Below are 14,763 nucleotides of genomic sequence, written 5' to 3'. Positions count from 1 at the left end.
TGAAGAGGAACATGGCCCTGTGACTGGCAGCTTGTACCTGCTGAATTAGCCCTCGGGGCTTGATTTCCCAGGGGCCTCCTGCAGGGCTGTCTGCCTCCCAGGCCCAGTATGGCCTTCCATCCTCTCCTATCTCTTCTCCCAGACCCCCTCTTCCAGCTAGTATCAGAAGGGCCAAGTAGCAGAGGCCAAAAGAAGTCATCTAAGATGCAGACTGTGAAGTATGGAGCTAAAGGAGACACATCACAGAGGAGGAGGAGGCCCGTCGGTTCATGGTCTCAGCTGTAAGCAACAGAAACCAACTCAGATTGATTTCGTCAGAAAAGGGGTTTATGACCATGATACTGAGCGGATCACCAAATCGCCCGTGTGCATGGAGAGTCAGGTTCTACGAAACACCGGATCAATGCCCACTACCCCATGGCACAACTCATCAGGTGTGGACATCCCTACCACCACCAGCGAGGCAAAGACTCTACAGCTTGCACCATCCACCCCTCCAGCACTGTACCCTGCATCCCACCCCGGGCCCGCGGCCACGACTGCCCTAGGAACCCAGTCCAAGTGGAGGCTCCCGGTCCCTACCTCTTTGAGTCCCTGGCTCCTGCTTCCAAGTCAATGCAAGTCACCTGACCATGCTGTAGCTGCAAGGGAACCTAGGGAAGGAAGCATCTGTCATTTTCCTCTCCCATCGGGGGAGGCACCCTCTGCATCCCACTATTGCTAATAAGGTTGGGGAAATAACAAACCTACAAGGGCCCGTGGATGCTAAGCAGGCTTAAAACAATATACACACAATTGTCCATAAGAAAAAGTGTATCGGATGGGGCCCAGCAAATGTCCTATGATTAGGAGATTACCAGACTGATTTCCTTCTGTGGCTCTAATGCGCACTACCAGAAGGAAAATCCAAGAGAAAAATTATTAAAATGTCCCATTCTTTTAGTAAGTGACTTAAACCCCTGAGAAATTGACTTTAATTAACAGTCATTTAGATACTTGTTTGACTATTATTGACAACATGATACAATTTTCATTTTAGAAATGTTTGGGGACACCTGAGTGGCTCAGTCGGTTAAGCATCCCACTCTTTTGATGTCGGCTCAGGTCATGATCTCGTGGTTATGAGATCGAGCCTCATATCCAGCTCCGTGTTAGGCATGGAGCCGACTTGAGATTCTCTCTCTCCCTCTTCCACTGCCAATCCCCCACTCACGTGCATGCTGTCCCTCTCTCTCTCTAAAAAAAATCTTTGTGTAATTTAGTTGTATCTGTATATGCATACAAATATATATATATATATATATATATATATATATATATATATATATAGAGAGAGAGAGAGAGAGAGAGAGAGAGAGAGAGAGAGAGAGAGAGAGAGAGGGGCCAGGGGACATCAGAACCCTGATCATCAGAACCCACCTGGATCCAGCTATATCTAGAGCTGAATAAACTTTTAGAATTCCCAGGAATTCTAAAACATTAATTACTTTTTGGGTTTCAGTTAGTTTGAGATGAGTTTCTGTCACTTGTACCCAAGAGATTCTAGAATAAAAAAATACATGTATTTAAATATTATCGTAAATAAATATTATTGACACTTAACATAAGTTGATTTTATTAGTTGGGACTAAAGACATAAATAGGCTTATATAAGAGAACCTTAAATAAAATGAGTACATGGGGTAATGCAAACTTAAAGGATTATAGATTTATTTTTATAACCCTCATATCTAGAGCTATGACAGATTTTATATTTTTAAATTTCCCATCGTTTTTATAGTCTCAGTTTTCCTAATGTGTGTAGGAGGGCCATAAGCATGTTTAACAAAAAGAAGAAAGAGGTCCTGATGTATTCTGAAAAAGTATTTTTAAGTTCCAAGCAAGACAGATTCTATTATTCCTGGAAAGGAGCTTGCTTTGACATAGATGTAATGTCAGTGTGTGAAAGAAAGAATAGATTTTAAAACTTAAGCTATTTATAACATATGTGGGGAAAATGAGTATCGAAGATTAAATTTGTGATTTAAATATAGGAATAGCATACAGTTAAGGCTCAACTAAGCATCCAAGTCTAGCACTGATGCCCTGTTATCCTCAAGACACACACATGGCAAAATAGTTACTTTGCTCTAAGGGATCTAGGGCACTAGATTACACTTAAATAATGAAGTAAAATGTAAGCATTTTGAGACACTTCCTACCAACCATCAAAAAATGGACATGGACATTTACCTCCACTCCCTCCTGTAACTCCACTGAAATATAGTAAAGGGATTAGATTAAAAGGTCAAACCACAAGGCTAAATAGAAGTGGCAAGGAGACAACAGCAATAACAATTTGGAATCAAGAAGTAGGAGTAGTGACGTTTTAGCAAACGTGGGGAAACCAAAGCCCAAGCCAGCAGCGGCCGAGCTCCCCTGAGCAAGCTCCTTCCTGCCGCAGGCCCCTCCCAAGCTCTGAACTGGAGGCATCAGGGACCCTGGGGGAGGGGGGGGGGGAACAGGTGGTTGAAAAGTCAGGGGAGTCCCTGGAAGTGTGAATACAGAGTGGTTAGAAGGCCATATCTGCTCCCCACTGACAGAAGACGGGAGGTTTACTGTCTGGAGATGTACATCAAACAAAACTCTGGACTTCAGGGCCCCAGTTCCCCATGTTGGCAGTAAACTGAGCTGAAAACAGGAACAAGTGAGCATCAGACAGTGAGACCCTCCTGGCCCCCTTGTCCACTAGCTCCGTGAATGCTGGTAGTTAATTTAGGATGTTGTTTTCAGGCCACCTTTACTTTCTTCTTTCTAATTATAACTATGTTTTTAAATTCCTACCGTAAGTATGTATTTGCATATAGTTAAACATAACTTAGGAGGTGAATTATTTCCAACCTATAATCCTATATCTAGCCACACTATCCTGTCAGCCAATTAGGATAGATTGAAGGATTGATCTGACATGGAAATTTATCTCCCAAACACCGTTTATCAGGAGCCCTCTGAAATGTACTCTATTGAAATGAGGGGGAAGTAAGAGGGGGGTAAGGGGGCCAACATGAAATCTCAGAAAATGGAGGATCCAACATATGAGACAAATGAATAGAATTTTCAGGATGAAGATAAAGGGAGATGGCAGGACCTAGAGAATAAGGAGGTTGGAGAAGGTGAAATCAGGGCTCTTGGAGTGATAGACACCCTCCAGCAGGGCCAACTTACCCATGAGGCGCACTGCACACAGTGCCTCGGGCCCATGATACATTTAGGGACTATCAGAAATGTATTCTTTTTAGTTTCCCTAAAATCAAGAGCCAAATTTAATGTAATAACAGTGGATATACAATAATGAATCCAACCTGGATTATATTCATCTTTATCCGAGTGCAGCCATGAAATGCAATTTTTAGTATTTGTTATAGAAGAAGGGGCTCACAATGGCAAAACCGCTAAGACCTACAAAAGTCATAATGTGGCCCTGACCTCCCAGGGGAAAAAAAAGAAATTGGATAGCTTTATTTCAACATATGGAAAGATGGTTTAGACCAAGTGGGTTAGTCATAGGTACACAGAAAAAACTAAGCAAAGAAAAATCAAGACGATACATCGTAAAGGGAAAACAAGGTCTATACGTAAGGAGATGTAATCCTAATATATATAAGAACAGCATGAAAAACCCATTGTCAAAATAGACACTGAAAGCTGATGTAATAAAATACAAAGCTCTAGATCAGGAAAATGAGAGAAGGGGAGAAATGTGCACAGTGGTAAGAGAACTAATTCCTCTTCTCTAGTAGGAAGGACCTAGAAAATACAGAAAGTTAAAAATTAAGAAATGTATTAGAGGGGCGCCTGGGTGGCTCAGTTGGTTAAATGTCCGACTCTTGATTTCGCTCAGGTCATGGTCTCATGGTTCGTGAGTTCAAGACCCGCATCAGTCTCTGCGCTGACAAGTGCGGAGCTTGCTTGGAATTCTCTCTCTCTCCTCCCTCGCTCTCTGCCCTCCCCCAAACACACTGTCTCTGTCTCTCAAAATAAACAAATAAACGGTAAAAAAGAATAAAAAATAAAAAAAACAGTGTTAGAGACATGTTATAGAAAAGTGAAGATACATAATAGAGGAAACAGTTAAAAGAGATGAACATCAGTACCTTCGGGAATGAGGATCAAGGGAGGTGCAGATGGGAACTGGATGCCGACCTGCCTCGGCTGACTTAGAGAACTTTTTGGCTTCGTGAAGGAGAACCTTTGCTACTTTAATAAAATTTAAGATGAAAGGAACTATATGCACTGCTGTGTGTTAATATACTTACTTGAAGAATTTTCTATTTGCCTAAATGTTTATGTATTAAATTTGTAAAAGCTTAAGAAGTGCAAAAATGATGGAATTGCATGATGCAACACTTAGAAACCATGAAAGACATGCTCACGGGACAGTATATATTAAGGAGACCACGAGGCCGGAGTGAAATTCTAACGTGATTGAGGTGAATACACTTCAAATAGACAAGAATTATGAGGAAAGCAAAAAATGCTAAATCTAATCAAACAAATGCCAAAAACAGTCAATATGTTAGAGTCCCTAAGGCAGAATATAAAATAGGTTATAAATATGAGCTCTCCATGACAAGACACTGAGGGAAGAAGTAAACCACAGAATAAGTTCCGGAATATTTTATTAACAGCTATTATGATCTGTTCAAATGCATGTTAGGTAGGATATTCATATATAAAAAGCCTTGAAGACATTTGAATATCTATTCCCAGAAGTTTCTCCCCACTCCCTGCTTCAGAATGCGTTTTCCATGGATTCTTTTAAATTCATAGCAACTGGGGCACTTGGGTGGCTCAGTCGGTTAAGCGTCCCACTTTGGCCTCAGTGGGCCATGATTCGTGAGTTCGAGCCCCGCACGGGGCGCTCTGCTGTCAGCTCAGAACCTGCTTCAGATCCTCTCTCCCTCTCTTTCTGCCTCTCCCCCGCTTGTGCTCTCGCACTCTCTCTCTCAAAAATAAACATTTAAAAATGAATAAATAAATTCATAACAACGGCCCAACAGCATGTCCACTCCACAGTGCTGTGCTATCTACTCCTCCATGAATGTTACAGCTAAATGATTTTAAAAAGGAAAAAAAGAAAAAGAAAATGGCATAGATACCCTTAGCCAAAACAAAATCAAATAGTTCTCTCAGACATGAGTCAAAAACTTAGATATGCATAAAATAGTGTTTAAAAAAGTTCATGTCGGGCCGCCTGGGTGGCTCAGTCGGTTGGGCGTCCGACTTTGGCTCAGGTCACGATCTCACGGTCTGTGAGTTCGAGCCCCGCATAGGGCTCTGTGCTGACAGCTCAGAGCCTGAAGCCTGCTTCCGATTCTGTGTCTCCTCTCTCTCTGCCCCTCCTCCAGTCATGCTCTGTCTCTCTCTGTCTCAAAAATAAATAAACGTTTAAAAAAAAAAAGTTCATGTCACTTTATAGAAGTAGGGGGGAAACGTTCTGCTGACCATAACATATTGAAGACAACAAAAATCCAGGAAAAGCAGAGTTAAGATGAAGGTAGGCTTGAGCAGTGAGGTACAAGCCAAAATGTTTCAGACCACCCTCTCTATAGCACGTGAGGCAATTTGGCACTTTCCAGGGACCAGCATGAGTGTAGAGGGCCAGGACACCCTGAAACACTGCACAAATATTAAAAAATAGTTTTCCCTAATAAACTCTTTAAGCCAGATACTGAAAGCAAGTTGTTCATGTTCCTTCTCAGGTCACACCCTCTTATTTGAGAATCTGAGTAGTGGATAAATAATAAGTAGAACACGTATCATGTTCTTATTAGGGGCTAAGTGCATGTTTTAGGTCCTTTGTTAAGTCAGCACAGATTTATTGAATGTCTTATGAGGCTATCGTGGTGACCAAAGCAGACCCTTGCCTACCTTCCCAGAGTTTCTGGTCTATTAACTTATAGACTGAGACCTCAACACATGATGAGAGGAGACAGGGAAGGAAAGTCCAGAATGAGGGGAAAGAGAAGCAGAGAAAAGTCACTGTCCAGTCCTCCTGAAGTAGTCACGTGGAGGGAAACTGAGAATTTGCAGAGCAATCATGGGAACAGCACATCCAGCTGTAAGAACAGGACATAGGTGGGAGCTGGTGTAGAAGCCCATGGAAGGCTATTGCCTCTGCATCAGATGGTGGGCCTGGGGTTGCTGCCGGTCGGCAGGACAGGCGGGGAGGAAAAAGGGCTGGTGGCAAAACAGAGGAGTGCAAGGACAAGCTTAGACCCCTAGACCAGCCCGTGTACCTGCCTCTCACTGCCTCTAGGCACTACCTACAGGGAATAATAGCGGCTGCTTCATTTCCCTGTCCAGAGCTTGCACACGGACAGGGTGCAGCCTGTCCAACCCTGACATGCAACCCTTTTGGCCAACCTTGACATGCAACCATAAAGGAAATGTAGCTCCAGCTTAGGCCAGCCCAGCGCTATACTACCCCTTGTCAAATTGGAATCCTACTCACCTCTTTTAACCATATTGAGCTTCGAATAGCAAAGTCTGGCTTATACCTAGCCTGATGCAATTATTCCTGGTACAACCAAAAACACCCTAACCCTCACTAGCCAAAAGAGGATAGGAGGTCCAGTATGTCACTTTATCTTTGGGGAATGCCCATTCCTTCTCTTGCGAAATGACACTCCCCTTTTATAGCCTGAGAGAGACGCTGAACTACTACTAACTCTTTTCATGTTCACTAGGAGGAGAATGGGGAGGTGAAAAAAAAAAGTTGATAATACATAATATAATTTGCAAGGTTGGTACCCAAAATAGGAACCAACCCTTCTCTTGGAATTATCGAATGGTTCCTAATGGAAGTTCACAGTGTGATTGGCTTTTTAGATGGCGATTTGGTAACGTACCATTGTCATTAATGGCTGGATGGGCTGGAGCGGGAGACTGCAGATGGGTGGAGTCCCCGAGTCCCCGAGTCCCCGCGTCCCAGCATCCCCGCCTCATCCCTGCCGCCCTCCAGCCTCTTCTTGATGTTCTCTACAGATTGGAGCCCCAGCTCCAGGAGTCTCTCCCTGAAGTGCCAGGAGCGACTTCTACACTACAACCTACAAGCTTTCTTTTAAGAACTTCAGCCTAATGAAATTACCATGAATGAGTAGCTTACAGTGGTTTTTACGATTGGAAATAACCTGAACACCCAACAGTAAGGGAGTTGGTTAAATAAATTATTGTACTTCCAAGGGGCAAAATCATAATGCAACCATTAAAATATTTTTTAAAATAGTGAATGACAAAGAAAGATTTCCATTATTAAGTGGAAATAAAGAGAGACACCTAAATTATATGCACAGTATGAGCACATTTTTTGTTAAATTATGTATGCAAAGGAAAATAAGGTTGAAAGTACCAACAAGGTACCTATATTGAACTAGCATAATAATAAGTCACTAATAATAATCAATTTACAGAAAGGAATTTACTGTGAGGAAAAAATGAATAAGCAAACTGAAGAATATTTGCAAAACATTACAGGCAATCTCTTTAATAGATAACTGATTTTCTTCAAATCAATAAAGATGAACAATCCATTAGAAAAATGGCATTTAGAAAAGAAAATAAAACTGATTTTTGTTTTTAAAGTAAGCTTCACGCCCAGTGTGGAGCCCAACACAGGCCTTGAACTCCGGACCCTGAGATCAGGACTGAGCTGAGATGAAGAGTCAGAAGTTTACAAGTGACCCCCCAGGCACCCCAAAATAAAACTGATCTTTAAAGGTATGAAATGTTTTATCTCAACCATGGTAAGATAAAAGCAAACTGAAACCAAATCCAAGTACCATTTTTCAATATATAGCCTTGGCAAAGACAGAGAGTTTAACACATTGAATTGTCAAGAGTATAGGAAAACAGACACTTTGATGTGTTGCCCGTGGCAGCACAAATTGCTAAAACATCCACGAAGGGAAATAGTCAACTCAAAATTTTGAATGCATGTGTCTTTGAATACAATAATTTTACTTAAAAGAATTTATTCCATGGTTGTATTTGATCACGTGGTAGTGATATATGTGGAAGGACATGCGCTACAGCCTTTTTCATAATAGGCAAAAACCAGAAACATTTAGGGACTGGTTAAATTATGACAGAGCCATACAACGGAATATTCTGTGATAGTTAAAAATAGTAAGGTACCTCTTAATGTGCTTACATGGAAAAATCTCCAAGATATATTACATGAAAAATTCAAGGTATATGATGGTGTGATTGAACACTACTGTTTTGTAAAAATAAAATAAAAGGTGTGTGTATGCATAGGTGTGTATGATCTGTGTAAACTTCCACATGGCCGTGTGGCCACAGACCATCTCTGGAATGGTACAATGAAATAATTAATAAATTGCTTTCCTATAATGTTGAGGGAGGGTAGACAAGCTCCCAACAGCTAATTAATTCTTATTCTTTGCTTCCAACTTGCCCCTCCTTTCATTTCTTCATTTCCAAAAAGGTACTACCACTTATCGCACTGATTATGTCCAAAAAAGTGGGAGTTGGGTTTGTTTCTTCTCTTTTTGTCACCCACTCTCTCCATTAAATTACTCGTCAAATCCCACAATTTTACGTCCAAAACATCTCTCAATTTTTTGTCTACTTCTGTGCCAGAAGATGTTGGTTATCTCCCATGTTTGTTGTTCCCTTTGTCCTTAGTCACAGAATCCTGGCTTTTCAACTGGTCCTGTAGTTGCCCAGAATAATCTTGCCCAGAATAATTGTCTTAATTTCTCAATTCTCCTTGCAACCACGTGCGGCCATGTGACTAAGTTCTGTTGAATGAACTATAACTAAAAGTGTCATGTGTAATTTCTAGAAATGCCCTCAAAGAAAAGAGACCCATTTCCTCCCTTCCTCATTCATGTTGGCTGGAATGAAAACGTCACTGGAGTTAGAGCAGCCATAATGGACCAGGAGGCGGAAGTCACATGTTGACAAACAAGATGGAAACATCTGGTACCTGCCATTTGTGAAGACACCAGACTACTTCTAGGCTGACTATGTGCAGCCTTCAATTATGTGAGAGAGAAATAAACACATGTATGCCCAAGCCACCCTAATATGGGACTTTCTGTCACAGCTACTCCTAATCCCAAATGATAAACTGTCTCTCCATTTCAACCATCAATGCTTTGGTCCAAGCCCAACACATCTCACTTGAACTACTGCAACAGCATCCTGACCCTTCCAGCCACATCTGATATTGATCTCTCTCTCCGTTCAATTCCATACACTGCAACCAGAGCCGGCTTAAGACTCTCTTTCTCTCGGGGTGCCTAGGTGGCTCAAAATGTCATAATATCAAATCATGTATATATTACAAAAACATTTTACATGATGAAATCACTCCTTTGTTTGCAATCCTTCAATGAATTCCCATTAGTTTTAGAACAAGTTTGAAATTTTCAAGATGGCCTATTCAGTCTTACATTGGCCAACAAAATTTCAGCTCATCCCTTGCTACTTTTCCATCTCACTCTCTGGGCTCCAATCACATTAAAGCATAATATATCATGTACTCTCTACCGCTGAGCTCAGTTTAAATCTTTTCTCACCAGTCCCCACTGCCTGACTAATTCCTAGTAATCTTCCAGGTCTTCAGTAAAATATTAACTTCCTCAAAAATCAGAGTGAAAAGCCATTACCATACTTCTTCATGATGTCTTGCACTTTTCTTTATGGTCCCTCTCTCATTTCCACCTACATAAGTATTTGTGCAATTATTCATTTAATGTAATTCATTAATGAATGAATGAATTCATTCATTCATTCATCCATCTCAAATGGTATGTATAGGTCTAATGCGTCTATAGTGCATTCCATGGCCTGTGCAGTTCTTAGGGTTGTTTGGTTTGTTTTCATTAAAGAACTTGAGTGAGTATATCCTCTTTTGGGTTTGCCACAGGATCTACCAGTTCATATCATTTGACCAACTTAAGTCCCTTTCTTTCTTTTCTTTTTTTTTAAGTCCCTTTCTTGTGTCCTCTAGGCCTTTGTATCTTTGGTCTGTCTTACCCACTATGCTGGAGACTCCATTAGGGGAAGGATGCTGCCTGTCTTCCATGATATCATATGCCCTCCGTCTTAAAGCACTTGGGACCTATTAAGGTGCCGTAGAAATCCCTGTCCGGTAAATGAAAGCAATGAATGAAACTCCCTTGCCACCATTAGTAGGGAGCTTTTTCTTCCCTTGGGCTTTTTTTTTTTTTAATCCCAGACACCCTAGGGAGATCAATGTGGAGAAGCATCCATTTGGTAATTACTGCACCGCAAATTTTGAACAAATTTAGTACAAGATTCTGAACCGTAAAGCAAACTTCCACCCTCTTTTCTACTAATGGATTAAATAGAAAGTAAAATCATGTATTTACATTTTTGAAAGTTTTGAGACAGAGTTTTGATACAAAAACATTCCATCTGGACCATTCTAGTTTTGCTCTCAAGGCGCGAGGCCCCTCGCTGTCAGCACCCCCGATTCCCTGTTGGCTTTTTCAACTCAGGACACTCCAACATGTATGTTTCCATAGTCTGTCCTTACCAATAGCAACACCAAAAATAAATCCAGAACATATTGCTGAAAATTCTTACCATAGCAAACATATATTAGTATAACTCAGGAATGTTTCAATTCTGTCAACAGTTAAAAATAAAGATACAAAATAGCCATCCCTGTTCTGGCCAGGTGCTTACTTTTTATGTTTTACATTTCCTTGTCCCTTGAAATGGCAACAGTTTGAGGCTTTATTTTTTTTTTATTCATGAGGTTATGAAAGCCAGAGACTTTTCTAAAGCCCAGGGCCTCCTACAGTTTGACTGAGAACATGAGGGCTGGGTTACTTCTAAAAATTAAATTCCGGGTTCCCTACCCCTACACATCATTATACATTTTCATTGCTTTGAAAGTTGCTTCTTATTCCTTCACACACACACACACACACACACACACACACACACACACACACACTTTGTTTCACTTGATGAAAACTACGGTCTTCTTAATATCTCTAAGCATTTCAGAGTTGTCTAAAATGTAGATGAAAATACTAGAATCCTTTTTGTGGATTTTTACCTGTACTGAATGAAAGCAAAAAAGACAGAGAGAGTGAAAGAGAGAGGAAAAAATCAGTTAATCTTGAAATATAATGTTCAAAATTGAAATTTGAAATAGAATATAAGGGTGCCTGGGTGGCTCAGTCGGTTGAGCATCTGACTCTTGATTTTGGCTCAGGTCATGATCCCAGAATTGAGGGATTGAGCCCCATGTTGGACTCCACGCTGAGCACAGAGCATGCTTAAGATTCTCTTTCTCTTGAGGTGCCTGGCTGGGTCAGTTGGTCCGGCACCCAACTTCGGCTCAGGTCATGATCTCACAGCTTGTGGGTTTGAGCCCCGGGTCGGACTCTGTGCTGACAGCTAGGAGCCTGGAGCCTACTTTGGATTCTGTGTTTCTGTTACTCTCTGCCCCTACCCCGCTCATGCTCTGTCTCTCTCTCTCTCTCTCAAAAATAAATAAACATTAAATTTTTTTTAAAAAAGATTCTCTTACTCCCCCTCTGCTCCTCCCCCCTCAAATAAAAATAAATAAATAAAATCTAGTTTCTTTAACAAAGATCTGGATGGATGGGGCGCCTGGGTGACTCCGTCAGTTGGGTGTCTGACTTCAGCTCAGGTCATGATCTCGCGGTTTGTGAGGTCGAGCCCCGTGTCAGGCTCTGTGCTGACAGCCCAGAGCCTGGAGGCTGCTTCAGATTCTGTGTCTCCCTCTCTCTCTGCCCCTCTCCCATTCATGCTCTGTCTCTCTCTCCTTCAAAAATAAGTAAACATTAAAAAAAATTTTTAATAAAAAAAAAATCCAGATGGAAAATGTTTCCATAAGCAAAATAGTAAGAATAATTATTTTCTGTTATTAAAACAAAGTCAAAACACTGATGTTAATGAAAGTCAATCATACACTTGACAAATTGACGTCATGAGCTTTTTTTTAGTCAGTATAAAATCTTACCAAGTATGTAAACCAAAACATCAGACCACTAAATTCAATCTATGCTTGTTCAAGTAGCTAAATGCTTTGGTGCAACATTACGTATTTTCCTATTTTTCTTCCCCTGCCTTCTACGTTTCATTCTTAGTTGAACTGATTTGAAGACCAAAGGCAATCACCTCCTCTAACTTCAGCTCTCCATTTTGAAATATCTCTATTCAATTCATTGAAAAGACAAATCACAGTGTCTCAAAGTTATGAATTGTGTGCTGCTGTGCCTGTTTCTTTTTTGCTGGGAGCAATCTGTCCAACAACCCTGTGCCCTTCAAAAAATGAGTTGCCACAAAACTCAGAGTTCTCTAAATTACCCTCACAACAGTTCTCAGATGATAAGTTTTTCCATGGTTCCATTAGATGTCTCAGAAAATCCAAAATCATTTAACACTGCCATTGATGCAGTCACTCGTAATAAGAATAACCGCTCGCGTGCATTGAGCACTTACTCTCCTCCTCCAGGTACAGCGTTAAGCAGTTTATACACGTAATCTCATTTTATCTTCCCAGTAACTCGCTATTAGTCAAGAACTTTTGGTTTGCAAGTAGCAGAAATCCAACTCAAACATTTTTAAGTAGAAGTAAAAGAACAATCTCCCATACCTGCAAGTCTTGGAGTCTCGTTGGCTAAAGATGTGGCTGGGTCCACATCATCAGGACGCCATTTTTTCTCTCAGTTCTATTCCCTCTAAGCAGCTTTATTCCCAAGCTATCCCTATATTATTATCAGATGATTGCCCTTAGCTCCATGCTTGCATCCTATCACCATAACAACCTGCTATGGAACGCTGGTGTACCTCCCCTCCCCCACCCCCCACCCCCACCCCGCCATTCATATGCTGAAGCCCTAACCAACAATGTGGCTGTGTGTGGAGTTAAGGCCTTTGAAGGTAATTAAGAGTAAATTAGGTCATGAAGGTGGAGCTCTAATCCGATGCGACTGGTGTCCTTAAAAGAAGAGATGTCAGAGAGGTCCTCTCTCTGGGATGTGAGCATGCAGAGAGAAAGGAGACACCTACACGCCGGGAAGAGAGAGGCCTCACCAAAAACTAACCCTACTGGTACCTTGGTCTTGCACTTTCAGCCTCCACAATGGTGAGAAATTTCTGTCGTTTAGGCCAATGGTATTTTTGTCACAGCACCCCACTGGCTAATACAGCCCTAGAAGGGTTTTCCCAACAACCTTAGCAAAGTCCCAGACTCAGGCCTTGTTCAGGTCACATGTCCACCACCGAACCAATCACCGTGGGGAGGCCTGGACCACCTGCTGACCCTTTGAGCTGGTGTGTGAGATTAGTCTTCCTTGAACTATTTGGAAAAGCGAACGGGCGGTTATTCCTAAAGGAGAATTATTGCCGAAAGAAGCAGAAAGTGATACACAGAAAAACAAAAACAGAACAGGACCAGGTGACTTCCAAACACTGTGGAGAAGGTACTGTTGTACCTCTTATTTCTGTAAGGGGAAACAGGTTGAACAAAGTCAAGTGATTTGCTGAAAAACTCATGTCTGTACATGGATGCGCTTCAGACTCTCAGACTCGAAACTCTGAGCCACTTCTTGATGATAAAGCCCTTATAAAATGGTGTATAATGCTATTTCACCTCTCTTCATGGCCAACCTGCCCCACTTCCGTTTATCACAGGGAAGTTTAACAGAATGCTAAGTAATATGCCTCTTTCTCTATAATTTTTATCAAAATGATTAAAAAAAAAAAAAAACCCTCCAGCCAAAATGAAAACAAGAACTTTTCTGGATTGGATCAATGGTGCCCTCGGCCTAAAAGCATCTTCAACAATACATTTGGGATGTATTTTGCCTCTGATTATAATCCTAATAGGAACCTCGTTTCCCAAGCATTTCAGGGTCCTTTTATTTCTTTATTTTAAATGTTTATTTTTTAATTTTGGGAGACAGAGAGAGCATGAGTGGGGATAGAGAGAGAGAATCCCAAGCAGGCTCTGTGGCAGAGCCCAACACGGGGCTCAGGCCCACGAACCAGGAGATCCTGACCTGAGCCAATATCAGGACCCAGATGCTTACCTGACCAAGCCACCCAGGTGCCCTTCAGTGTCCTTATAATCATGGCTCTTTTGTCCATTTTTCATCTCATACTATTTCTCTTGGCTTACCATTCGCCACAGGAAGTAGTATTTCCTTTTATGTATCCTAAGCGTGCTTCACTTAAGCTGCGAAGGAGGCTCCTCTCACCTCTGTTCAGGACTTGGTGCAACAGTCTCTAATGATATCCAGACCAGACCGTTGACCTTAAAGGTTTGCTGGAAGGGTACCTCCTCCTGGGTGTCGCCTCTTCCCTAGGCTAGATCTTGGGCCATTGAGCTTATCCTCATGAGGCATCCCTCCCTTGAATCTTTCCTGAAAAACTGCACTTGGGCCCTTGAACGTGGCTGATGATCATTTAAGGGAAAAAAAAATTCTTCAAGACAGGGCTCCAGTAGAGGCGGGGACTCGGCCATCCCAGTGTCTCCAGTCCAGATCAATTAGGAACAGAAAGCACACTGAGGGGTGGAGGAGACGGTGAAGCAGCAGGGAGGGGGGTGGTAAGAGTAGGTAAGAGGAGATCCTCATCCGCTGGATGTAATAAAGCTGGATTCCGCAACAGAGATGCAAGTCTAGAATGGTTATGAGCGCTGCCAAAGTCTATTACCTACGACAGTCTTACCACAAAGGCAAAAGC

General features: G+C 41.7%; 1 long non-coding RNA gene across 1 annotated transcript; it reads right to left on the bottom strand.

Moving 5' to 3' along the window:
- Positions 1–582: 582 nt before the first annotated feature.
- LOC122202376 lies at positions 583–12,787 on the bottom strand. The gene is made up of 3 exons (XR_006194623.1): positions 12,671–12,787; positions 1,420–1,542; positions 583–653 (listed from the first exon to the last, which is right to left on the bottom strand). It is a non-coding gene; the product is annotated as an uncharacterized LOC122202376 (long non-coding RNA).
- Between the last annotated feature and the right edge of the window lie 1,976 nt (positions 12,788–14,763).

This window comes from Panthera leo, chromosome D2 (assembly GCF_018350215.1).
Source record: "Panthera leo isolate Ple1 chromosome D2, P.leo_Ple1_pat1.1, whole genome shotgun sequence".
Lineage (NCBI taxonomy): Eukaryota > Metazoa > Chordata > Mammalia > Carnivora > Felidae > Panthera > Panthera leo.
The sequence above is the reverse complement of the archived record's forward strand: the minus strand, read 5'-3'. Positions and strand labels throughout refer to the sequence as shown.